We start from the raw sequence: 27,735 nt of genomic DNA on the forward strand, positions 1-27,735 counted from the left end.
AATGCCAGAGTGCTGCAAAGCCTTTCTTCCCTTTGTTTTAACAACCATATCCAGTGGGTATGGCTATCTTGTTAGCTTGCTCTCCAGAAAACTGGAAGGTCAAGACACACACACATATATGATTTGGGTGATGTCATAAGCTTGGACATCTTCTGTCAGAAACATAGTTTTGGGATCACAGCTAAGATGCAAAAAGCCCAATTGTTTGAGTCAAAACCCAGGTGGTTTTGAGGTACTATTTCCACCAGACTTAAGAAGGTCTTCTTTTGGTGTATCAGAAATGGAGTAAAGAGAAGGAGGAAAACATTCAGAAGACTAGAGAAATTTCTGTGTGTCACCAAAGAAAAAAGAGCTGGTTTTAAAAAATTGCATTTCTCATGCCTGTTTGTGCAATAATTCTTTCCCTGACATTTTTCCTTTTTTTACTGAAGTAAAACCTCTTGTTGTTCTTTTAAGATTTTATAATGTACCACAATTTCCACTACTTGTATTCATTCTTCTAGTATAACTTGTTATTTGTTTCTTTATTCAGCACAATAACTCCTGCTTCCTTTTCTTATCCGTGTCTGTAGTATTTCTGTTCTGTTATGCTGTACGAGGCTGCACTCTAACTTCACTCATAAACAAATACACAAACAAAAAACCCCAAAGGAAAAAAATGCCATCTTCTAGTCACACTGCTAGCTTTTCCTGTCTACTCTCTGTACAACAAATTTTATCAAAGTGCCTTGTGTGCCTGTTGATGCACATATACTTTTTCATATTCTGACACATTGTTACTAAAGACAGACACGCCTCAAAACCTAAATTCAGTGCTTTCAATCTGCTGTATTAGTAAGTAGGTAAGGTCATTCTAATTGTTCTCATTAGAGTTATTGTCTTTTGGTTCTATTGCATTCAGACAAGGTGGCTTAGTAAAGGGCGATTAAGAGCGAGCCAGAGCGTTAATGGATGGGTGGGATAGCACAGCAGTTGTGAGTGTGGTAATACTTATTCCTAATTGAGCTTTTTTTTTTTAGGGGTGTGTGCAGGGTGTGACTTTAGGGCAGAGCTTTTATCTGTGTAGCCCCCTACCTGAGTGCAGCAGAGCACCTTTCATATTTTAAAAAAATCTCCAGCAAGAACAAAAAAGGCGAAGCAGGGAAGAGCTGCAGCCCACAATACTTTTGTGCTGGCTAGCACACTAAAAAACCTTCTTGCTCTGTAATGTGTAAGCATGAAGAAAATTAGAGAAAATTGTACCCCAAGGCAGATTTTATACAACAGGATCGTACCCTGCAGCATCTGTTGTTGTGTAACTTCAGCTTGTAAAGAATGGTAGCTTTTCTTTACTGATCCCCAAACATATAAATTACACTAGATTCACTTAAAATACACTTCTCTGACAGATCTCCTTATATCTTAACCACATTTTGTAATAGAGATCAGATGCTGCCCTTAGCAGTTTGACCCTTTATTTTTTGATCAGATCACAGGTTCACATACTTGTTATTAAAATTTCATGTGGGGAAAACAAGCAGCTTAATAAGAAATTCAAGAAGCATAAAATGAACACTGAAATATCATTGTAATGGACTGTCTAGTTTTAGAGAAAAACACAAATACATCTCTTAATTGGATACCCATACAATAAGGTTAACCTATTTTTTGTAATTGTTTGTTGTATGGAAAAGTTTCTGTTTCTTAAAAAAATCTGGGACAATCCCATATTTTTGTTTATAATAAGGCACACTAAATTCAACCATTTTTATTGAATTTATGGAAATAAGTGTAGTTGCCATTAATTTGGGTAACATTATAACAAATTTCCTCAAAAACACAGGAAAGGATGTTTCTTTTTTCTCTTTTTTTCTTTGGATACTCGATAGAATTAATGATCCTTCTATTCAGAATTGTTATATTTCATATAAAACAGGGTTTTAATAAAATAATTTCTGAGACAAAGAATCTGATTTCCTACCCTGTAACAAGTCCCCACTACACAAGCTTTTATTTCTGTTAAATAAAATATTAACAACCAGACAAGTAGATTTTTGCCTACTATACTCCAATGAGCAATTAATATAAAAAAATCAGGGTTTTTACTCTACCAATGGCTTTATTTAAAAAAAAAAAAAAAGCCTCCTTAAATCTAATTTTACTAATTCTGATTTTAATAGTAGAATTCATTGCTATTTAAAGAGACTCAGAAGTCTGGTCTTAGGAGTATTTCTTAGCAAGTATGGATTGAAATGCAAGAAATAGAAAGTTAAAATAGCCATTCACGGCCACGGTGAATGGCTCTAATCCCTGATGTGCCAAGCAGAGGGTGACTCCTCCATCTCTCTGGACCTGTGTCTGAGCATTTTTTTTTCCCCAGATGACACTGTATGATGATTTCAGTCAAATGCATACAGGATTTTGTGATGTTGATGACATGTTTTGGAAAAGGAGTATTTTGGTTAATTAGGTGTTTGTAAATACAGTTTTCTTCCAACTTTAGTACATCCACACACCAGATAAACTAACAGCCAAAAATCTGCCTAGCTCTCCAGGCACACATCTATGTCATCTGTAAAGGAATATATACTTTTTAAAGTATATCCATGCATTTACCTCCTTTTAGCAATTGAGTAATTTGCAAGTAAAAATTTAAAACTAACTCTTTTTAGTTGTTTTTAATAGTAGAATTTGTTGTTATGAAAACACAAGCCTGTTACTGCTTTGCTAAAACAGAACAGAAAGTGTGAAAGTGATCATGAGATTAAATGGTGTATTAAAAACAGATGAGCTTTGGCACGCAAAGTGGCTTTTCCGTGTTCCTGATATAACTTTGATTTCTATGCTCAGCAGAGCATGACTGAAATAAGGACTGCAATGCTGTGTTTCTTTTTGCAGTGAGCTAAATAACAGGTTAGATTTTCCTTAGCCAAATCTCTATCTGAATTGGAAACTACACCCTGTACTGGGGAAATATGGATTCTGCTAATTAATATATGGTTTGATATAATCTAATTAGAAATGCTTTTGGAAATAGGAGGATAGTTTATCTGATAAGGTTGAAGAGCAGAAAAGCAGACAGTATACAAGGTTCAAATTCAGATTCATGTGGTGGATTCCTGTCTGAAACTTGTCACATTTGTGAACACTGAAATAAAGGGGATTTCTTGAAAAACTCTGAGCCGTGATGTATTTTTTTATTTGTCATCAAATCCATTGTGAAGCTCATTTTGGAAGACAGGTAGCTTGGAAACTGAAGCAGTGAATAAATCCTATTCTGCATGAATGAGACTTAACAAGACTCTGCCTTAGCAACCACCAAGCAACTATCAGATGATCTAATATCAAGGATAGCCAGCAACATGGAACAGATTGCTAGCAGCTGAGATCTGATGGTTTGTAATGTGTAGGATGAGATTATTAGTTCAAAAATAAGAAGCATTGGCATGTGCTTGTTTAAGATAGGGAAGACGTGACGTTAGAAGCAGAAACCATTGCAATTCCTAGATTTGCAAAAAAAAAACAAACAAAAAAACACACACACACACACACAAACCACCACCCACCCCCTAAACACACAACAACAACAACCAAACCAAAACCATCACCCACCCACACAACATCCCACCACAAACCAATAATCTTGGGCACTAGAGCATGCCCTGAAGAAACATGTCTACATGTTTCTTAAATACCTCCAGGGATGGTGACTCCACCACCTCCCTGGGCAGCCCATTCCAATGCGGGATAACCCTTTCAGTAAAGAAATGTTTCCTAATATCCAACCTGAACTTCCCCTGGTGCAACTTGAAGCCATTACCCCTTGTCCTATCGTCTGTAGCTTGGAAGAAGAGACCGACCCCTGCCTCTCTACAGCTTCCTTTCAATACAGCAGATCTGATTATGTTCAGTACCACAGAAGCTTCGGTTACATGGTGGCAATTGCAGGCTTTTGGATCCAAAAATTAAACTGAGTATTCATTTATCTAAGGTTGCCTGGTCAGGTCCATCAGCTATGTAAGGAAGGATATGTATAAAATAAAGCAGAAAATGTGAGCTAAAATAATATTTGTGGGTTTGATATTTAAAGACTCAATTAATCCCATTAAAAATTGTAATTGAAACTTTTTTTTTCATTCAATTTATCTCCTAGCATATTCTTTTTTAAATAAAATGGATTAATTTTTAGATGTGTAATAATAACATGAATTTTTTAGCAACTTTTTATTTTATGGAAAACATTTATATCCAGGAGTGGTTGGAAGTTTTAATTGATTTTTTACACTTCATTGCAGTTAGTTTTTGTAAATGCTTCTTGCTTGTTCTCAGTAGTGTCCCAAACCCAGATTTAATTTTGATGTGGTAAGAGGGTTACTGTGCCTAGAATGCCAATATATTATTAAAAACATTTTTAAAGTTTAATAAATAAAGTATGTTCCAAGTATCTCCTGAGTTTTTAGCTGTCTACATGCCATGAATGGTGGGACAGATTCTGCATTCCTAGCCTGAGTAATACCTTATTTTTCAAATCATCTCAATGAAAACAGAAAGACTACTTAAAGAATAAGTTATTGATCCTGAAACATCTAACCCCTTTTGATTTCAAGCAGAGAAATTCTTACTGAAATGATTTTTGATGTTTTATCCATATGACCAATATGTGTATGAGGATTCACAGGATTTACCTTACTATTTGCTGCAGAAGTCTGATACAGTATCTCTATCAGATATATAGTGTGCAGTCCTCTTCAATACATTCATCAATGACCTGGATGAAGGGATGGAATGTAACCTCAGCAAGTTTGCTGATGACACAAAACTAGGAGGGGTGGCTGACACCCCAGAAGGCTGTGCCACCATACAGCAAGAGCTGGACAGGCTGGAGAGTTGGGCCTAGAGAAACCTAATGAAATTTAACAAGGGCAAGTGTAGAGTACTGCACCTGGGGAGAAATAACCCCATGCACCAGTACAGGTTGGGAGCTGACCTGCTGGAGAGCAGCTCTGAGGAAAAAGACCTGGGAGTTCTAGTGGACAACAGGATGACCATGAGCCAGAAGTGTTCCCTTGTGGCCAAGAAGGCAAATGGCATCCTGGGCTGCATCAGGAAGAGTGTGACCAGCAGGTCGAGGGAGGTCATCCTGCCCCTCTACTCTGCCCTGGTGAGGCTCCATCTGGAGTACTGTGTCCAGTTCTGGGCCTCCCAGTTCAAGAAGGACAGGGAACTGCTGGAGAGGGTATAGCAAAGTGCCACAAAGATTAAGGGCCTGGAGCATCTCTCCTACTGGGAGAGGCTGAGGGACTTGGGTCTTTTTAGACTTGAGAAGAGAAGACTTAGGGGGGATATATTCAATGCTTACAAATACTTAAAGGGAGGGTACCAGGAGAACAGGGCTGGTCTTTTCTCAGTGGTGCCCAGTGACAGGACAAGAGGAAATGGGCACAAACTTGAGTATAAGATGTTCCACTTAAACATAAGGAGGAACTTTACTGTGAGAGTGGTAGAGCACTGGAACAGGCTGCTCAGAGAGGTGCTGCTGTCTCCTTCTTTGGAAACATTCAAAACCCACCTGGACAAGTTCTACTGCAACCTGCTATAGGTAGACCTGCTCTGGCGGGGGGGTTGGACTAGATGATCTCCAGAGATCCCTTCCAACCCCATATGATTCTATGACTCTATGATCTGGCCAACAGCTCATATTTAGTAGATAATTTAAATGGTAGTTCATATTTTCAGGTGCAATACATATAGCCAACTATATATTCTAGTAGAATTTCCTGGGTTTAACTGGTAAAGTTTATGAGAAATAGGATACATGAAAATAATAATGTATAATATCTTGTGCTTGCAGATTTTCCTGTAAATGCCATATGGCAACAATTGCTGCACTATTAATATCTAAGTATATTTTTACTCTTCTTTATATTATGGCTTGCAATACAATCAATACCATTTTCTTGATCAAAGACAAAATTTGTGTGTTTTTATGAAATGAGGTCTGATATTATACATTGGCTGTGTTAAAGGAAACAAGTCAACGTGCATCACCAGACGATATATCAGAATGGTGTGGTGAGGGGAAGGTTAAGGGGAACTATGTCTTTTCTCTCACTCTAGTACTATCACTGAGGAGAAAAAATTACTCTTTGGACTGTTGCAAAAGCATATGTTTTTCCTTCACCCCTGCCTATCCCACTCCAGCAGCAAACTCAAGTAGAAGCTCTAATCTTTATTGAGTTTATATCTGTTGGGCAAATTTTAGGAGCATGGCTTTAAAACTGAGAACAAACTTGGAGAAAATATAGGCTGTGACAGAGTGACAGTGACTGGAAGAACAGCATGAGTGTTATTTCTTCACAGGTTGCACACATGGGAGTCAGTAGCCTTTCCTACACACAGGATTCAGCAGTTTATCATCAGGACCAGAGAGGCAAGGGGGAGCCCAGCTTTTGCTGCCTGAGGACATCTTCCTGCCCAAGAAGTTTAATTAAACTGTGTTCTCTGCTGTATTTTATCTTGTGAAAGGCTGGCCAGTGTTTCAGTTAATACCCCTGTAAATTCCTTTGCCAAGTGTCATTAATTTGACAATGGCCTTGGGAAGCAAGGGGTCTTGAGGTCAAACATATTTTGCCTCCCTGGGAACCTGGGGCTGCCCTCAACAGCAGGAGCCAGAAGGAGAAAAGAGCAAATAGGAGTTATACAGAGGATGTCTCAATGAAAATATTGAATAATTGTTTTTTTATAGGTTCATTTTCAAAATATATTTTAACCTCTATAAAGAAAATGCATTGTTCACCCTAAAAGATCTTTTATGTCACCAAGTTTCTGTTTCGGAAATCAAATTCTGTTTATATCTGATATGTGCATATTTACAGCCATATTGAATTTTATGTTAAAATAAATTATATGTCCATGGAATGTTATGTTCACTTTACTGAAGTTAAAACATATGTCAAATGTGAAATAACAATCTTAGCACTCCAAAACTAAGGACCTTCTTGTGCTGATGCATTCAGTGCCAGATAATCTTATATTCATTGAAGTGAATGAAACTTTGGAAGCATGTACCAGTTGAGAAGTTGAGGTTATATATTTTCCTCTGCACTTGGGAAACTCTCATTTAGATTATAAAACATGCAAACAGTTGAGTAATGTCCTGAACATGAAGCTCCTGTAATAGAGAAAGAGGGAGGCGATGAAAATGCAAACAGTTGAGTAACGTCCTGAACATGAAGCTCCTGTAATAGAGAATAAAATAACTGAAACTAATTAACTTTAGCACTAAAAAAAAGGAAAGAACACATTTGCCAATGAAGAAAGTAGCTCTTAGAAAGGAAAAGGACTCAGGCTGTTAATTGTATGGATCTGAGCCATGCCTGTGGAAAGGAAGCTTCCTTTAGCAGAGGAATAACTTGTCTTCTCTGGGCTTCTGCCCCATATTTGTCCATCCTCTTCCAAGAGTGTTCTTTATCCCTTAGGAAAGCCGAGGAATGGAACAGAGGCTTAATTGAAGATTGTCATTACTCTAAAACTTAGTTAGCATTATGTACTTTAATTGTTGTGAAATTATTTATTTCACTGCCTATTACTATATCACTTAACTTCCAAAAATTTCATGTTGCCTAGCAGATTGTCAGAGTACTTAATATTATTTAACTAATTGAAGAAATAACCTTAAAAAATAACCTAGTTTCACAGTTTATTTTTACAGAAATAAATATCCTTTTTCAACTTAGTGCACAACCAATGTGCTACATTTGAAGAGTTTTCTCAAATTTAACAAAAAAACCCTCATTTTTGAGGTGAGAATAAGGAATAGAAAGTCTAATCTGGAAATAATAATTTGTCAGAAGTAAATGAGCAAATAAAATAAATATGGAATTCCTAGAGTAGAGCAAGAAAATTTTGAAAGATGACGCTTCAGAACAAGAAGCAGGAGATTTTTCAAAATATAAAAATACTCTTACTTTTCAAGCTCCTAACTCATATAATATGAATTAATTGCAACTTTTCCAAGCATTTACCATTGCCTAAAGATCCAATATCAATGAATTCTTATCAGAAAGGTTCAAGGAATTCATAATTAAACCTAGATAATGGCAACTGTAAAGTCAAACTGACTTTACATCTTACTTAATGTTTTGGTAAGTAAAAAGTACACAGTTTAACACACTGAATTAGCAAATAGAGGAATATTTAGGTACTCAAATTATTTAAATTGAGTATAGTTTAGATGGGTCTATTTCAACACACCACTTGTACTGCAACTGTATGATGATGAATTGCCTTTCCACTCTTCTCTCCGTGGGAGAAGTTCCATTGTTCAGAGAGAGCCACAGCAAAGCCAGCTGGCAGCTAGACTAAAAAATAATCACCCCAAAATGATTGTTTGGTTTACTAAGATGTATTAGGTACATACAAATCTTACGCACCTTGATCTTGAATCTAAAATACTCCTGACCTTATAGACTTGTCTATTAAAAGAATGTATGAGCCTTTGATCTATAATATGTGGAGGTTTACAGATTTTGATTATGATTAAAAGCAATTTCAGATAGCTATTAAAGCTACCTTAATGTTTCCTCCTGTCTTCAGCTCTGGTTCTCCAGATGATCCCTTTTCAGCAAACCATTTAAGCATGTGCTTTAAATCTCTGCTAATGCATACCCCTTGAAAGCAACAGAAAATATTCTTGTAATATCCATATGTTCCTCTTAACTTGAATATTGAGATGCAGTGAAATTTGATCCTCAGAACATGTTGAAGTTATAAATGTGTATCCTGTCATTACTGAAGACCGTCTTACCAGTTATGTGAATTCTCTTAAAGGTTTCATGTTGGTCTTAAAATTAGAAACCTTAATGAGTGCGGGGTACATAGGAAAAGAAAGGATATTTCACAGAAATAATGTGTGTACTTGCCTAGATTAGAGAGCAAACTTGGTAAACCAATTAACTTACTACAGTTATAAATCCACACACAAATATGACTGTAAGGAACTGCATCCACATTGTCCAAGTAGACATTGTGCTGTGATGCTATTATTGTACCTGTTTTACTGTAATTTCTAAAAACTATTTGAAAGGCACCAGTATTGGACTACTACCAGATAAAACAGTTGGCAACACTGTGCCATGGTCATTACAAGGACACAGGGCAGACTGCTAAGTAGCACAATGAAATGTATTTTTCCTTTTAAAGACAGTGATTTGTATCATGTTTGAATGACTATGTCCCTGCTTCCTGTGATCCTCTTCTCTCAAATTAATGTAAAGTTATTAATGTGGGTCATACATATTTTGACTTCTGCACCAGGAACAGGGGAAAACTATCATGCAAGTGTGAATATTCTCACTGGCTGCTGATCTCCATGCTGTAGCTAAATCATTATCCCTCTTCTGTCTGCTTGGCACTCAAATTGAGAGATAATGACTATGATAGTAAAAAGACTGAGACGGGATATTAGAACCAGCTTTCTCAGCACAGGAATACAGTTCTTCTCTTGTTGTAGGTAGACTTAAACCAATTATTTTTCTTGCAAGATTCTCCCCCCCTACCCAGCAAATTCAGATTCAGGTGTATCCCACATGAAGAATGATGCTTGGTTTCTCACAGAAAATTGAATTATTTTTAGACAGTAAGATTCAGATTGCTTGTTTCAAAATACATGCATCACAGATAGGATAAAGATAATGTAAAGTTGATACAGAATCCTGCTTTGAGTCATTTCACTTGTCATCCAAAGATTAGGTTCCAAGAGAAACATTTGAGAAAAACTTGAGGCTTTTGGAAATGGATTTCATACACATCAGGAGGATGAAAACAGGGTGATGTATTCAAGATCCATTTTGTTAAGGTATTTAGAGTTGAAGAGCTGTGGTTCAGCAAGTGAATTATTTCTTAGAGCAAAGTGTCATGAGGACTATCATGATTTATTTTGATAAAGCATAAATAAATACCGTGTTTAAAGCATGCAGTTACAGATACAGAGACATAAATTATAATTGTGCTTCAGACTCAAAAAGCAACTGATGGTCATCCAAATTGTGAGTGGATAGCTGGACAGGAAATCGAAGTTCTCTCCTGAATACCTTCAGCTATAGAACGTAATCTAGTGGTCTCTCCAGCTCTAGGTTTGGTTTGGGATTGAGGCTGGGTTGATAACGGCAGGATTTCTGAGAGGATAAATATGTAGTTTCTCGTGGTATTGTGTCAGCTCATGTGGACAATCAGAGAAAAGGGGTGCAGGAAAGGAACTTATGGAGTCACCTCAAGTATGTCAGCACTGTGCCTTCTTCAGTTTGACATGTGTGGTAGAGAGTCTAATGCATTTCTGAGACATGTCAGGAGAGATTTATTTAGCTCTTTCAGAAGACTGAAATAGGGTTTCTTACAGTAAAACCCTGCTTCGTGGCAGGCAGTATCCTAGTTCTTCCCTGTAAGGTTGTAATTATGACACCCTCCTACCAAACTTTGTTCATGTGACATCACCAGTAGATATAAGGGGCACTCCGAAGTTGTCACCTAGAACCAGGTGATGTAACACCATGACCAGTCCAATCAGTAAGCCTACATTGCTGTTCTACTGAGCTTTTTTCCCTGTGGGTATGCATCCTGTTCACCAAGAAATAAACCTTGTGTGCAGCCCTGAGATTGTTATGAATGACCTATAATTTTTCTTGAAGACCTCAGAGCCTCTCTTCAAGACTTCTTGATCTAGAAGCAGCCTTAATCAAAACCCCATGTCTTGGGAATTAGCTCAAAGTACGTGTCGAAGGCTGCAAATCTGGGCCCTTTGTAAGATGTAATTTTTTCACAGAGCAGGACCACAGAAGCAGAAGGGAGCATATGAGCATTCCTGTAAAAGCCTGAAAAAGTTAGGCATCGAGTGGCTAAAATATCATTAATCAAATAGTGATTGTGAGTGTCTTCCTTTCGTTGTATGAAAACACAGGTAATGACAGAATCTAATGCCGAAGAAAATGCTGTAGTATTGTTTCCATATCATTCTTTCTCATCCATTTTTTAATACTGGCTTTTAACATCTGCTAGGGAAATTTGTACAAAGTAGTTAGGCATCTAATAATCAGTGGAATGACTTTGTTTGGACACATGGCCTAGTTTAATGCCACATTGTTATTGTATTATTTGTTCTATTAATCATTTCCAATAGATAGCAAAGCAAATTGACCTCTTAAAACTAGGGAATCACTTTTTATTATATTCTATTATTCATGCTTTGAATATTCCTCTTTCAAATCAAAAAGAGGACTCAGGAAGAAGGAAGTACTTATTATTATGAAATTCTGTTCTAAAATACTGTTTAAGTAACATTCTAGCAATGATTCCAACCACTGAATGCCAGAATGATGAGCTTTTATCATATTGAAAAGCTCCTTAATTATATATTCCATAATGCTCTAGAATTATTTGGATGGTCTCTTTTCTGATTATGTATCATTTTTCAAAACACGTTCTCTGGTATAATTCTGGGTGCCATAATCATAGAATCATAGAATCGCAGAATCATAGAATGGTTTGGGTTGGAAGGGACCTTAAAGATCATCTAGTTCCAACCCCCCTGCCATGGGCAGGGACACCTCCCACTAGATCTGGTTGCTCAAAGCCCCAACCAGCCTGGCCTTGAACACTTCCAGGGATGGGGCATCCACGACTTCCCTGGACAACCTGTTCCAGTGTCTCATCACCCTCACTGTAAAGAATTTCTTTCTAGTATCTAATCTAAATCTCCCCTCTTCCAATTTAAAACTGTTGCCCCTTGTCCTATCACTGCACTTCCTGACAAAGAGTCCCTCTCCGGCTTTCCTATAGGCTCCCTTCAGATATTGAAAGGCTGCTATAAGGTCTCCCTGGAGCCTTCTCTTCTCCAGGCTGAACAACCCCAGCTCTCTCAGCCTGTCCTCACAAGAGAGGTGCTCCATCCCCCTGATCATCTTCATGGCCCTCCGCTGGTCCCATTCCAGCAGATCCATGTCCTTCCTGTGTTGAGGACTCCAAAGCTGGACACAGTACTCCAGGTGGGGTCTCACGAGCGCGGAGTAGAGGGGCAGAATCACCTCCTGTGACCTGCTGGCCACACTTCTCTTGATGCAGCCCAGGATGCGGTTGGCTTTCTGGGCTACCAGTGCACATTGCCAGCTCATGTTGAGCTTCTCATCCACCAACACCCCCAAGTCCTTCTCCTCAGGGCTGCTTTCTAGCCATTCTCCACTCAACCTGTATTTGTGCCTGGGATTGCCACATCCCAGGTGCAGGACCCTGCACTTGGCTTGGTTAAACTTCATGCAATTAGATCATGACTACCTGTTTACAAAGAATTAGTGGAACAACAGTAGTCACTGCCAGAATATATAGCATTTTCCCTCAGCAGCAACCGAAATCTGAGCTTTACTTTTACTACAGCAAAGAACAGTGATGGCCAGGAGGGATAGAGTGAAACGCTGATTGTTGTGTGTACAATGACTTTATGATCTATAATGTGCAATATTCTTTCTTTAGCACAGCTGACATATGGAAAGGATACAATTATAGTCCTTCCCCCACTCCTGTTAGATATGTTGCTTTAATCTCTCTAGCCTACCTACTTCAACGTAAGTATGTCAAGATAAAAGATTATTTTCAGAAGGAGGGAACAGTGGGGATAAGACAAGAAGTGGTGGCTTAACACTGCATCTCTTCTTAAAGGTCAGCAAAGCTCTGCCGGAGTTCAGAAAGGTGCTGGCACCACCATCATGATGGGCAATTTGAAGAAGAATATCTTAAGAATGGTGAAAATATTTCTGACTGTTCTTCTGAGATTCTGTGTGTCTGAGTAAAGATTTACATAGGAGTAATCTCAAACTCACCTTATCAAAATCAAGTTCAGCCCATTATTTTCATGTTCAATGTTCTAGATTGTCGCTTCCATGAAGCAGTACCTTTTTCCTCCTAATTTTCTTACATGCACAGAAAAATATTTGTCTGAAGATATTTTGCTCTATATGCTTCCAATTTTTTTCTTTATTTCCATGTGTATTTTTCCATTTTCTTGAGGTGTCTAGAGCCCTCTGCTGGTGCCTAGCCACATCAGGAATATCTACTGTGGTTTTGACATGTCAAGCACTGCCTTGTTAACCAGAGGTTGTCATGTGTGTGTAGCTGTTTGTCTACGTATTCTACTGCATAGTGTGCTTCTCCTGCATATGTAAATGTATTTTCTAAAGAAGCTAAGGATGGTATACCTTAAGAACAGTTACTAATACCATATCCATATAGTTTATAACAGGGGCTTTGTGGCTTTACTTCTGTAAGCACAGGGGAAGTGCTTTACTTCGTTTCTACAATCACCGGGGATTTCTGGGCTGCCTGATTGTTCCAGCGCCTTTGATTTGATCAGAGCTGTGTCTTTCCTCCCCAAAAGCATCCTTAATGAAAAGGATATTTTCGGAACTATGAAGGAACTCCTCAAGAAAAGAGGCAGCACAGTGAGGGAGGGAAGAGTTGAGGAGACAGTCTTGCCAGGATGCCAAGAAGAAGAAGTGAAAGAGCACTGTTAAGAGGAGAGAAATATGAGTATGCAGCACCAGAACTGCAGTAGCCTCTGCAGAACAGAGAATAATAGAAGCAATACAAGAAGACAGAATTTTTACTGGGTAAAACTTGGAATTGTTTTGTAAAAATGAATGTTACAGATTTTTATGGGTTTCCTTATCAGACATTTCCACTGTATACAATAGTTAATGTTTTCACAGTAACTCAAGTACAAATTTCTTGGCTGATCCATATTCTGCTAAATCTGGAAAGCCATAAATTTTGTTAATCTTCCTATTATCATTAAAAGCAAGATGATGGTTTGTGATAGCCACTTTTAGAGCATCACAAGGTCCTCCGTTTATCCAATCACGACAACAATTCTGAAAATGGAGAACTCGTATCAGGTGTTTTCCCAAAAACTTCTTGGAACAACAAGAAATTCAGAGTGATAATTCTGAAATAAAACAAGTATTAAGGAATTGGCTATTATAGCACATTGGGATAAAGGCTTTGTTGTAAGTACATGCACAATAATTGGCATTGCAAGCGTGATGTTTGAGTTCCTTTATCCTTTACTGATAATTGTAAAAATAAGTATCTTTAGACAGGATGCCTAAACCTATAGTTGGAAACAAAAAACTCAATAGTAATCTAATATCCTGGCTAACTGGTATTTCACATGGACAGATGGTGGTTTGTTATCTAAATCTGACATAAGGACCATAGAATGGACACTGTCCTGGAAGGAGCCCAGCAAGGCATTTTGCACCATGGAGGTGCAAAAATCTGTCTTAATATTGAAGGTGCACTTCCTGTCATTCCCTAACTGGAGATGTCTTTTGCAAGGTGGGCATACTTTTGATTCTGTGTAAATGGAGTAGGCTTTACATCACCTTTTCCCCACCAGTTCTCAGAGACAGTAATTCTAACTCGGTTCAGAAAAGAATAAGATTAATATCTCTGCCTCTATTTGGGAGTTGAAAGAAAGGGATGAGAGGAGCAATGGGATTTTTGCTAACATGTCCCTACAGAATCAAAATCAAATCTCTCACTAAAGTTACATTATATACTGCAGTTCTGCACAGTGGACAGTTTTTACTGGAGTTTTTTGCATGCTTTGTGCACGTACTGACTCACTTTTTATTTCATATATGAAGCAAGAAAATTCATGCAATAAGCTGATTTCTTCATGGAAATCTGTGTTTATATCAGGTTTATAGGTTGAACCAATTCTGAGTATTCAAAAATAGGGCAAAACCTGTTTTTTTAGTAGAAATACGTTTTCTTCCTATTTATAAAATCTGAAAGGGACTAAGCCAATTTTATTCAAGCATGATTTTAAAGTATTTCTGTACATGAATTAACATGACAATTCTAAGGACCTGTTCTCTCCTCAAAGCATGTATTTTTTTTTTCTCTTTTTTGGTTTTTGAATGATGTGTACCTATACGATATTCTAGTACTTCAGTTCATGAATGTCTGAAACTTGAGGGGACATGACTGTGCTAAGAATATGAAGACAGTTAACACCAAAATATCTGTACTTACCTCCTGTGATGAACAAGTTTAACTAGGATTTAGGACTTCTGTTGTAGCACTCTACTTCAGAAAAACTAAAAAACAATGCATATCTTGCTATTTCTCTGGCACCTTTTATGTTGGTTTCATTAGTTGTCTTCTGCAGATATTGTTGTCTAGTGTTTTTTCCAGCAACAGCTTGACTTTAATTGCAATTATTAGTCTTCTTTGTTATTGAATTTTCCACTTGCACTTTGTGTTTTCTCATGATGTCAAGAAAAAAAGTTTTGTCTAGCTTCCTCTACACCTGCAGTGTTAAAGGCAAAATTACTACACTTACCTGTCTGAAGCTGGGATTTCAGCTTTCATTCAAAATGGTCAAAAAGTGGATTCAGATACAGAAATGTTCCAACTACCTATGGACGTCAATACCTATGGATGACTGCCACATTTCCAGAATTTTATTTAGTGGGGGTTTTGTTTCTGAACAGTCAGAACATATACAATTATTTTTTTTCCCCAATTTAACACTGAACTGTCTTGATCGTGCCTATTTGTGGATTTACTTGCATAGAATTGCAGGGACAAATTATTCAGTCTTCCCTTTACTATATCCCCACATCAAAATACCGTGCCTTCCTGTACTATTTTTTTCCCAGTCACACAAGTGCCTCTCACGCACCTACAAATTCACTTATTACAGGTTCTCCTAAGAATATTTGTGGAACGTCAATTAATTATATTTGAGGAACCTCATAGTCAAGGTATTTTGCTACTAGACAAAAGTGTTCTTCTCATTTCTAGCTGTGGAAAATAACTTAAAATGTTCTTATGGTGAAACTTTATGTTACATTAAAGACTGCTTATTGAAACTGTGTCCCTAAATGTGGGAAAAGCCCTACACGAAATACACTGAAGATATGGGAGGGAAGAATAATCATATGAACATCACAGATGTGGCAGGCACAGGTTAGCACTGGCACACAAGAAAACCACAGCCAAGAACGGCTGCAGCATGTCCGGTTTTGTTACCTATAGCTGGTAGCTTATCTGAACTTTGCTCTTATCACTACATATTAGGAGTGAAAGTTTCAATGTTCAGAAAGACCCCTGGCTTTGCAACAAAACCTATCATATGCATTTATAGTTTTCTAAATGTCATTATTCCCAGCTCTTTTTCAAAGAACTAGGATGAAAAGCACAACAACAGTTACCAATACGAGGCAATTAGACATACATAATCTACTTTCAATACAAGTTTCAGTACTGGCCAATGGTCAGATGTAGTCTTGTGACTCCAGTTCTCAGTGCTGCTTCTTCTCCATTATTGACACTTGCATTCATTTTATTAAGCCTGAGCCCGACGTGATAGAGATTGTAATGAGGTGGGTGTTGGTCTCTTCTCCCAAGTAACAGGTGATAGGACAAGAGGAAATGGACTCAAGTTGCTCCAAGGGAGATTTAGATTGGATATTAGGAAAAAAATATTCACTGAAAGGGTAGTCAAGCATTGGAACACGTTGCACAGGGAAGTGGTTGAGTCACCGTCCCTGGAGGTATTTAAAGGACTTGTAAATGTGGCACTGAGGGACATGGTTTAGTGGTGGACTTGGCAGTGTTAGGTTGCCGGTTACGTTGCACAGGGAAGTGGTTGAGTCACCGTCCCTGGAGGTATTTAAAGGACTTGTAAATGTGGCACTGAGGGACATGGTTTAGTGGTGGACTTGGCAGTGTTAGGTTGCCGGTTAAACTTGATGATTTTAAAGGTCTTTTCCAACCTAAATGATTCTATGTTTCTATTTTCTGATTCTGTGGAAAAAACATCAGTGTAAATAACTCTCCAGATCCAGATTATACAATTTGATTCCTTATTTTTTCTCCAGCTCCCTCACATTTACTATTTTACTTCATGAGTACTCCCAATTAATTAATAATGCTCCATGAAAGTCCAATAGGCTGCCCACATAAGAAAGGACTATTTAGCTCAATTAAGACTGAAAGTGCTTAATCCATTTAATTTCTGGCTTACAGTGTAGTCCAATGGGAATGCTTCCAAAGCAGTCCTTCTCATCTTCCCCAAACCTCTTCCCCTCTCTCTCCCCTACTCACATGTAGACAGAGCAGTAAAGCTCTGAAAAGGTAATTTAGAAGACCAGAAAAATAAACTTCCTAATTGAATTTGTCACACTGTACTAGACTCTACAGAAGTGACGCAATTTGTAAAATATGTGTGTATAATCATATATATAGAATTTATAAAATAAAATTTAACCTTAATGTTGATAATGTTTGTATTGTTGATCTTATTACTGAAAGTTAAAGTTGTTAAGTAATGTGAATTAACAGGAGAATTTTAGAGAAAAAATCAGGCAAGTTTCTGTCCTATTTCTGGTTTCCTGTCAATCTCTGAAAACCTGAAACTTGAGATCAGTTCTGGTCTTAAAGCAGGTTAGGCAACACTTGTTCCCATTTCATCCAGGAAACAACCATCTACCAAGTTGCTTTATGTACCTATTGGAAGTAATTCCTTAAGAAGTATTTTCTGACATATAGAAGCCTTTTTTTTATCCAATATTTTCTAGAGTTTTCACAGAATCACAGAATCACATAGGTTGGAAGGGACCTTTAAGATTGTCTATTCCAACCATAAAAAAACCCCCAAACCCAAAAAAACCCAAAAAAACCCACCCAAAAACAAACAAACAAACAAACAAAAAACCAACAAACTTTCTCCTCGAAAAATGTTCAGCCTTCCTGGACTCCTTTTCCCTTCAGGGCTGCCTCCCAAGGGACTCTGTCAAGCAGACTCTTGAAAAGACCAAAGTCGTCCCTCTGGAAGTCCATGACGGCAGTCCTGCTGGCTCCACTTCTTGCTTCCCTGAGAATCAAAAACTCTCTCATTTCATGGACGCTGTACCCCAGACGGCCTCCAACCGTCACATCCCCCACAAGTCCTTCTCTGTTTACAAACAGCAGATCTAGCAGTGCTCCCTCCCTCGTTGGCTCCCTCACTAGCTGTGTCAGGAAGTTATTCCCGACACACTCCAGAAACCTTCTAGACTGTTCCCTCGCAGCTGTATTGTGTATCCAGATGATATTTGGTAGGTTGAAGTCTCCTACCAGGACAAGGGCAAGTGATCTTGAGACCTCTGCTAGTTGCTTATAGAACATTTCGTCAACCTCTACATCTTGGTTGGGTAGTCTGTAACAGACTCCCACCACAATATCAGCCTTGCTGGCCCTCCCCCTGATTCTTACCCATAGGCACTCAACTCAACCATTACCCTCTGTTAGTTCCACACACTCATAATCCTCCCTAACATAGAAGGCCACCCCTCCTCCTCTCCTTCCTTGCCTGTCCCATCTGAAGAGCTTTGTAGCCATCCATTGTAGCACTCCAGTCATTCGAATCATCCCACCATGTTTCTGTGATGGCAACTACATCGTAGCTTTCATGCCACACAATGACTTCCAGCTCCTCCTGTTTGTTGCCCATGCTGCATATGTTTGTGTAGATGCACTTCAGCTAGGCTAATTGTCCTGCCACTCTTTGGGGGGAACGAGCCTTATTTCCCTCCCGACCTTGTTTAGTCCCTTCTGTAGTTGTCAACCTATTTCTTCTCCTTATGTCTTCGCTACTGTGTGGAGGGTGGAGGCCCCTGCTATCCCCCCATCATTTTTTTCTTAATGAACTCCCAGCATTTTTATGTCTCAAAAATAAACATATTTTCCAGAAAACTAAAATTCTAGTGAAGATTTATATGGCAAGATTGGTATAAACTGAGAATCTGATTTTCTAAGGTAATTTGCTCAAATTACTAACAACTGTAAAGAATTCTATTCTTTAATTCAGTTTAGATGAACTTGTAGGTACTGCATAAGTTAGTGCCAAGGTGTAGGTGAGTGCACTTCACATCAGTCACACCATATTTAAAAGAAAATGTTCTTGCTTTTAGTTTCTTGCTCAGCCAACCAACAGACACCTTTGGTTCACATGCAAGGAATGAAAAAATACACTTAGCTTATTTTTTTTTGGCCTCATTAAATTATAGGTTGGTTTAACCTACATTTGCTTTGAGGAAAACTCTGTGTGCATTGTGATACTGTAATTGTCCAATGACAGATGGACAATTGTCTAATTGTCCAAAGCTAAAATTCTTTAGATTGTAAGGCAATGACACAAGTACACTGCTGAAAAGGTAGGAAGGAAGGAATAGAGAGACAGCGGGAATGAGAAATGGAGTAAGGGAGGCCTTGAAGGATCTAATTAATTCTACATTTATCTTGGAAAGCGTTACTTATCTAATGCATAAGTATTATGCAAGAGGTCCTCTATCCTCATCTTGACCTACTCTTGGTCAAGTCACACCCTTCAACACAAAATAATCTCCTCCTTTATTACCTTCAGTAATTTAAATCCTTCTAGAGATTTACTGCATGTTGGCCACGATTATTCCTTCTGCTGCCTTCCCATTCACCTTTTAGCCAAGTGTTTTCTTGTTTGCTGGATCCTCTGGCTCAGTTTAGGCATTACTTCAGCTCCTATTCTGAAATGTGGTAATGTCACAGTTGTGCTATGGTCTGCATTAGTAACAGTCTCATATTAGAGTAGCCTGATTCTCTCCTTGGGCCTTTGGAGATAGCTCCCAGGCACCTGAGAGCTTGAGATTCACTTTAGGTGGTAGGTAGCCAAAAGATAACCATTATAACACTTTATTCTACCCTTTCTTTCCTTTATGTCCTCTAAATTTTTCCTGGGCCCCATTGTAGGATAGCAGGGACTTGCAAATATGTTGCCTGCTTTTCTGTTAAGATCCCTACAAGTAGTCTTCTCCTGTCATAAAAGCAGTTTTCAGATGCCTTGTGAGGCTTCAGTATAAAGACACAAACAGCATGCACTTAAACCACTAATATTTTCACTGACTGCTTGTTGGGACTTTTATATTCAATCTGCCTCTATTTTCCCAACTGTAGATAGACATGTTCTGTCTTTAAGACTTTGACTCGAAAATCATGAGGGTGGTCACAACTCTGGCACTTGACAAAATGACCTCTATAACCATAGCTGATACAATGGGAAAGTGGAATTGGGCCCTGTGTGTTTATGGGAGAGGTGGGAGACAGCCAAAACTGTCCAAAAGGGCATTTGCCCCATGGTGGTCACACTAAAGTGGAAGAGAAACGTTAGCAAAATTAAACAGCAAAAAGAGAATTATGAAGAGATTTCTGACACACTAGCAGTCGCCTTGTTAGAGAAGTAAGGTCAGCCATCCCACCAGGGCAGAGGGCTTTTCTTACCACATGAGATCAGGGCATACACCTTGTCCCACAGGAGGGGTGTGCACAAAGGGGACCCATGGCTGGGATGGGGGATGAGTTTCTGATGCCCACAGCTGGGGAGACCCTCACTGGGGTGGTGTGGTGTAGAACTTCTTGGGATGAGATATAAATGATATTTAGAAATTTCAAGGCATGTATTAAGATTTTGCAAGTGTCTATTACTGTATTTTGCTGTGTTTCTGATACTGATCCTGAGCATATTGTGTGCGATTAATTACATGACATTAGTAAATCAATAAATTGCTTTGATCATGATTTGATTTAAAGTGTATGAATTGATCAGTTTTCCTCAGGATCAACATCTAACCCATTAAAAAACTATCAGCACTGCTTCATGTTGATGAGTAGGCCAGGTTAGTGACAGGGTTTACTGAATCATCTATGGAAAAAGGAAAGAAAAAATAAATTGGTGTGCTGCTGATGAAACAAGTTATAGTTCTAAATAGGTTATAATTCCAATTCAATGGCAAAATTTAAATATTTTCACAGTGTTCCACAAAAACTAGTCCATGCAGTGACAGGATTTTCTTTCAAGAAAGTTTATATATTTCTTATAAGCAAATTATAGATAAAACTCTGGACTGATACAAATTTTATGTATAAAAAGTGCTTTCCCTGACTCTTTAGGTGGGGTTTCTTAATATCTGTTTTGAAAAATGCCAGTATGGTACGAATCTGATATTTCATTCTCTGTGGACTATTTTAAAGATTAATCATTAGGAAAAAGGCTGCCTGCACTTCAGAAAAAATATTCCCTATTTATAAGAGATCTAGGATACCCTGGGGTTGGCTTAAGAAAATGTTATAGGTCAAATAGTATAATAATATATTATGAAGATGAAGTACAGATTTATCCCTACTACTCTCCATAGTAGCTTTTTTATTGTTGGTATTGTTTTGCAGTTTTTATTAAAGCTTCTGAAGAGCTTTGCTTTGACATGTTGTTTGGTGTACCACCCTGAAAAATCTCACGTAAAAGAGAATTTGTGGAAAAATGAAGATATGTAAGGTGGGAGAGTTTGTGGAGAATGTCAACAATTATGGTAGTAACTTCCAGTTTTAAGCAACTAGTCTTTAAGAACACTATGTGTATCTGTGTCCTGTGGTCATCCATGTTACATACATTTCTCTTGGAAATTAATATTGCTTTTTAGATACAATATCTGCAGCAGAGCCACAGCTATATCAATATACTTTTTTTTTTTTTTTAACTTACTTGTCTGAATAGAGTGTCAAACATTGTTTCAGACAGTAACAGTATCTTTTTCATGGGAATTTACTGGACTACAGTTGATCAGTTCTGTCTGCCAACTGTGTAATATAGCCTGTGATACATTATATTTATACATTCTTAATAATTAAACTGCAAGCACACACTCACAGAAACAGAGGTACAGCAACCAAAAAAAACCACAGGCTGCCAATATATATCTGTTCCAAAAAAAGTACTAGGTGTTTGATCATTTCTTCACTAGGGAAAATTTAAGTCAAATTTTCCTTGTTTTCTAAAAGGATGTGGTGTTATTTATATTTTCACATCACAAAAAAACATAGGATGTGTCGCTGGAAAAAATAAAGTGAGCTAAGCAGTCCATAAAACAGATCACATGGTGTTTTCTGGGGCTTCCTGTTAGTCAGTTGCATTTTCCTTCTTGTGGTTTAAAATGGAACAAGTAACCTTACTCTTAAAACTTTTCCTGTCTGTCAGTGGATGTCTTCCCTGTATCACTGGTTAGAAAAGATGCAAAAAACCATTTGCTCTCAGGAATGCAGAAGAACAATTTGATTTTCAAAATAAAGAGTAAAATTTAAAAAGTGGCAAAAGAACACAGTGGAGATTGAAAAAAAGAGATGATCATGAGGTTCATAGTCTTTCCCTCTCTGCCATGCTGTTTACACTTCAACCAATTTGAACATGATTAATGTCTCTGTTTTAGGTATAACTCTTTCTTTATTCAGCCATTACCCTTTCAAAATTAAAGTAAAATTTTGTCTATCTATGAAAGTATGCCTTTGTTATATCAGTGGAAAATAAAGACTTTGCAGAAATGTTTAGCTAAAAAAGTTCATATCCTTCAGTAAGTATTGGTGTTACTCTAGCAGAAGAGGCAAATTGAGTAAATGAAGTTAAATTTTGCAGAGGAGATAGGAGATAAAAAGGTCAGTATTAGTTCAGCAAATAATGAGACAGGTGGGTACAGACACAGGTGAAAGCTTAGTCATGGTAACAAGGACTACACGTAAAGATTCAGCAGTAAATAATGACCAACTTTACCTTTCCCTTGGTTGAAAACAACGTTATAATGTTTTTGCTTGCTACGTCTTTCCCTAACAGATCCTAGTTTGTTATCTAAAATGCATATTAGAAGTAGAGTACAGAAGGTGCAAATTGACTGGAAAGCAGAGACTCAAAGAAATTACAAGGAATCTGTGCAGCAAACAGGGAAGGATCTTACTTCAAGTAATGCAGTGCAGCGTGTCACTTGCTTCAGGGCAGTAAGAGTTCATAAAATCAAGCCAGTTACACAGCTATAGATCCTCTATAATGTAACTTTTTTTTTTTCTTTGCCATGGGCAATAGATTTTCTATTACTGAATGTGAACTAATGAACCAGCAGAACAAGTCCAAGTTATCAACACCTATTGAATGTGTTTCCACGCTGTAACAGATAGGACAGCTCAACGGACAGTGTGCCACCTGCCTGACACCAAGTCAGGTTTCGGCTCCGAGGATGCTCTGTGTATTTGTGCTGCTTGCTACTGCTGTTCCTCTCCCTTTGAAGTGCACTGTAAACATGTCCAGTGTGCAAATCTTCTCAGCCCACACAGGGATGTGACAGCTACTTAACAAACTGAGTGGTGTTACACAGCAAAGAAAGAAATAAATTTTCAAGCGATCTCGTGAGATATCTTTATAGACTTCTATTAAAGCTGCTCTGCCCATCCAAGCTGAAAGTCTGTGGGCTTCGCACCACTCTGAATCTTGCACATTTGTGAAAGGCATTTGTGTGTCAAGATAAAGTGAGTCAAAAGGGACATAAAATTCTACCCTTCTGACAAGGCAGCATATGCTACTCACTTCTTACAGATGTCAAGCTAGGGTTTCTGCCTGTGAAACTAAAGAATCTGAATTAGAAAGGCAAGGGGGTTAATTTCTTTCTTTTCTGTCTTGAAGATGTGCCCTGATATCCAGCCTTATTTGGTTGGTGGATATTCATATATGGTTTGGAATGGTTTCCTGTCTGTTTTTAACCAAAAATTTTATTTTGGACTTCGATCATCAAGAAACTGCTGAAAGTATCACCTCATAAAATATCTGGGAATATAATTGTAAGATTAATGTGAACAAGCTCACACAGCAAAGTTAATATTTCTGACCATAAGGAACTCTGGTTTCTATTACCAACAATTTTTATTGCATTCTCTCTAGAGGACGTTTTACCAAATGCAGCTTGAAGCTAGACAGAGAATTGCCTTGCTATGGGATCTTTGGTTACATGCAAGCATAAGACTTGGGAACATAGTTATAAATGCATAGTCAGTGGGAAAATAGAGTAAGTTATTCAGTAGGCTCTATGAGCCTCCAATGGCCTTAGCAGGTATTTTGCATGTATTTTCATCTGCACAGGCTTTTAAAGAACTTTAATACGATAAGCATAGACATTTTCATAATCCTGTACTAAATTTCTAACATTTCTTAAAGCACTTTGGGAAGATTCACAAATGTTTCAATGAATCAAATATTACTGTAGTTCTTGATGAAATGAGGCCAGTGCAAATTTGCTTTCTTTATCTCTGACTTTCCTCCCCCCTTAATTTTAGAACCTACTGCTAATTTTTGTCAAATCTGATAAAAGATTAAGTGCCTCAAATGTAGTATGTTGCACAAGTATCATGCAAGTTGATGGAGAGAGAGTAGCATTCCCGCTGAATGCTTCCATGGAAGGAAAGATGGAAGGTGAGCTCAGCAGTTCCCTGCCCTCAAACCAGTCAGCAAGTGTTCGCGGAGCCATCACACGTGCTGCTGCTGGTCTAGCTCCAGTGAGGGGTTAAAAGAGAGAGATGCATACACTGGGATACATTTTAGGGGACGTGGAGAAAACTGGAGCAGGGATATATGAAGGAACTACCAATTCTGTGATGCAAAATCTAGTGGGATGGAAAAGAGCACGCAGCTATTATGGCGATGTGACATAAAGGATATTGGATATAAATCTGAAATAAAACAAGTTTCATTAGTTCCTGTGCATGGAAAACAAATTGTGTTTTATACATCCAGTGTAATAAATTTCAATGGGTTCTAGTGATATATCACACTAAGAAACAGACCCCAGTTTGCTTAAATTATGTTTGATGAATGCTCTTGTTGTCTGCAGAATGGACAGGCTGATAAAAGTTAATGTTACAAGATTAAATGCCTCAGGAATATAATTGTATTTATTAAGAGATATTATTAGTTAAAAGCTAGTGGCAGGTTATTATATTATTGTGCTTATACATACGATGACATTAAGAAACATGATTAAATAGATTTACCTCATTCAGTCCTGCTTGAGGCCCCAGATAGTAGCCATTACAAGTGGTGGGCACTGCATGGCAAATTGAGACTGTTAATCTGTAGTAATCTTAAAATATGAGAAGGAATGTTTTCTAAAGTTTCTGTATCGGAACCATCTGAAATAGATCTCAAAACCTAGTGTTCAGGAAAAAGACATTATCCTCATTTGCTATATGGGGCTTTGTTGACCAAGAGCCTGTCAGCAGTTAGTGCTGTGCATCCTGCAACTATTTTCAGTGTCCTTCATGACACAAACTTCAACTGAACTACACAGTGATTTCCTGTCCCTCTATCTATTATGTATGAGCCAAGCCAAAAAAGGAATCCAAGCTGTTCCAAATGCTGCATATGAGCTGGCAAAGTTATACAGCAAATTATATTCAGCAATGTGAAATGTGGAAAACATGTGGCACTTCTGAGTCTCCTCATTAGCCCAACATCATAGCTTTAATTGTAGATTGCAGGAGAGGAAAGCCCAGTATGAGAGCAAAAAAACCAATTACTTCTTCAAGTATCAATACAGGCACAAGTAGTACTGATTCAAGGTCAGTTAATCCATCTAATTGCAGTGATGGTCCTCCAGGAGTTAATGTACAATTGAAAAATGTAAACGACAAGCCACACGTAATTCTAGTATAATCTAAACCACATAACTCAGACCGAGACATTGGAGTCTGACGTACTGTTATGCAGGGGGCCATCCTAACCATTAACAATGAACTCGGATACTGCAAATTTGTAAACAACAGTGTATGTCTCTTCTTTGCCTGTTTCACTATTTTGGGGGTATACTGAATATTTCTGCAGAAGTTTAGCTCTACTCAAATTAACTTTCAAGTGTTATGCAAGAGGAATGTAGAAATCTAGAGTTTTATAATCTATTTTTATAGATCTCTTCATTTTTTAGTGCTTGGTTATATATAGGCTATCAACACATAAATGTATGCCATTGTCTGATCGGATGGGTATTCTCTTTTATGGATGTGTAATTGTTTGCTATTTAATTTCACTGTCAGAATTGTTTGCTGTTTCATTTCACTATCACAAACAATCTGTACGTGACAACTTTCTCTTTTTAGGTGGTAAACAGGGTGATGCTTCATAAATTTTTTTTACCCCTAGGCTTATTTTCCAGCACAGCTCCAGAGAAATTAAAGTCCTGACCTATCTCTCCATTCCACTATGTTTTTTAGGGTTTGGTTTTTTTTTGTTTGTTTGGGGTTTTTTTTTGAGTTTTGGGGGGTTTTGTTTTGTTATTGTTTTTTTTTTTTAATTCAGAGAATAATATTAGTGAAAAATGCTAGGGAAAATTTTTAGGGTTTTTTTTTCAGGTCAGGAAGGTGATATTTGGCTGGATTTTGTTGCCATCAGATGATCCTTTTAGCCCTCATACAGAGATAGAATGTGGTCGGGGAACACCAACGCATATCTGACTCTCTGCAACCAGGATCCACCATTTCTTTGAAACAGAGGCACTGCATTTTTACCCTCTGTTACAGGCATGGTACATAACCTAAGGCTTATGATGACACCTTGCATAAGCCCATTCTTGTTTTGTTTGGAAATGCTTTGTTTCTTCTGTGGAAGAAGGAAGCAGTTAACGTAGAGAAAAAACACAGGAAATAGGATTTTAAAATTCCATTGACAAGATTCACAGAATCACAGAATTGTAGAATTGTAGGGGTTGGAAGGGACCTTCGGAGATCACCTAGTCCAATCCTTCTGCCAAAGCAGGTTCCCCTAGAGCAGGCTAGACAGGAATGCACCCAAGAAGGTTTTTAATATCTCCAGAGAGAGACTCCACAAACTCTCTGGGCAGCCTGTTCCAGTTCTCTGTCATCCTCAAAGTAAAGAAGTTTTTCTGCATGTTCAGGTGGAATTTTCTTTGTTCCAGCTTGTGTCTCTTGCCCCTTGTTCTGTCACCGGGCATTTCATATGCCTAGTACTTTTTTCCTAAAAATTGAAGGATAAATATCTGGACAACACTTAGCAAAATGCATGCCTATTAAAATGTAGATGTGTGATACCAAAAAATAAAAGAGCCTTTCATTGAAAAGCAACCAATTAAGATGTTTTTCAGTTCTGTGAAATGCTATGAGATGTTTTGTATTATTTTTTATGCAGTGTGTCACAAAGAACATTGACTAAGTTGTGTTGCTCCTTTTCTAAAGGACAAAATAAAGCACTTAAGATAGCTGTTCTCCTTCTCTGTCCTAACTTTTTCTCCTTCTCATGGTATCTTTTTATTCATTTCATTACGGTAAAAAAGAAAAGCTCTTCCTTCATTGAAATGGAAAATAAGCAAATATGAAGGCAGCTTCTTACCTTCATTATAACCTTAAGAGCTATTCAGTCTTTGAATAAATGTTTCATTTGTTCACTAAGACCATAAATTAGAGCTACTTGCAGATGGTCTACCAAATATGCCCCAAAAGCTCTTTAGGGTCAATTTGTCTTGCAGTCTTGCTTGTATGCCCAAAGTCTGAATGCACCTATCCTGTTCAAGGTATATCAATCAGCTTAAAAATATCCTGCAAAAAGATACCTCATTAGATTTTTTTTCCAGGTTTCAGATACATGATTCAAGCACTTCCAATTTGATTCTGAATATGATTCAGCTGGTGAATTAGAAGGGAATAATGAAATGCCACTATACCAATGAGACAAGGGAAAAAAGGATCAATCTCTCAAAATAAGACCTTTAATAACTATGAAATAGATTGAGCTCTTAAATAACTGATAGAAAATGGATGATTTTCAGTATGATTTTCATTCCAGACTTCCCAACACATATATTTGATAGACTT

The 27,735-nt window shown here is 37.8% G+C and overlaps 1 protein-coding gene across 1 annotated transcript in view; it reads left to right on the forward strand.

Annotated features, from left to right (window-relative positions):
- The window catches only part of FAM155A (family with sequence similarity 155 member A), a 479,858-nt gene that overhangs the window by 231,243 nt on the left and 220,880 nt on the right, over positions 1-27,735 (forward strand). The gene's annotated exons all lie outside the window — the stretch shown is intronic.

The sequence above is a fragment of the Calidris pugnax genome, unplaced genomic scaffold, assembly GCF_001431845.1.
Source record: "Calidris pugnax isolate Ruff unplaced genomic scaffold, ASM143184v1 scaffold69, whole genome shotgun sequence".
Lineage (NCBI taxonomy): Eukaryota > Metazoa > Chordata > Aves > Charadriiformes > Scolopacidae > Calidris > Calidris pugnax.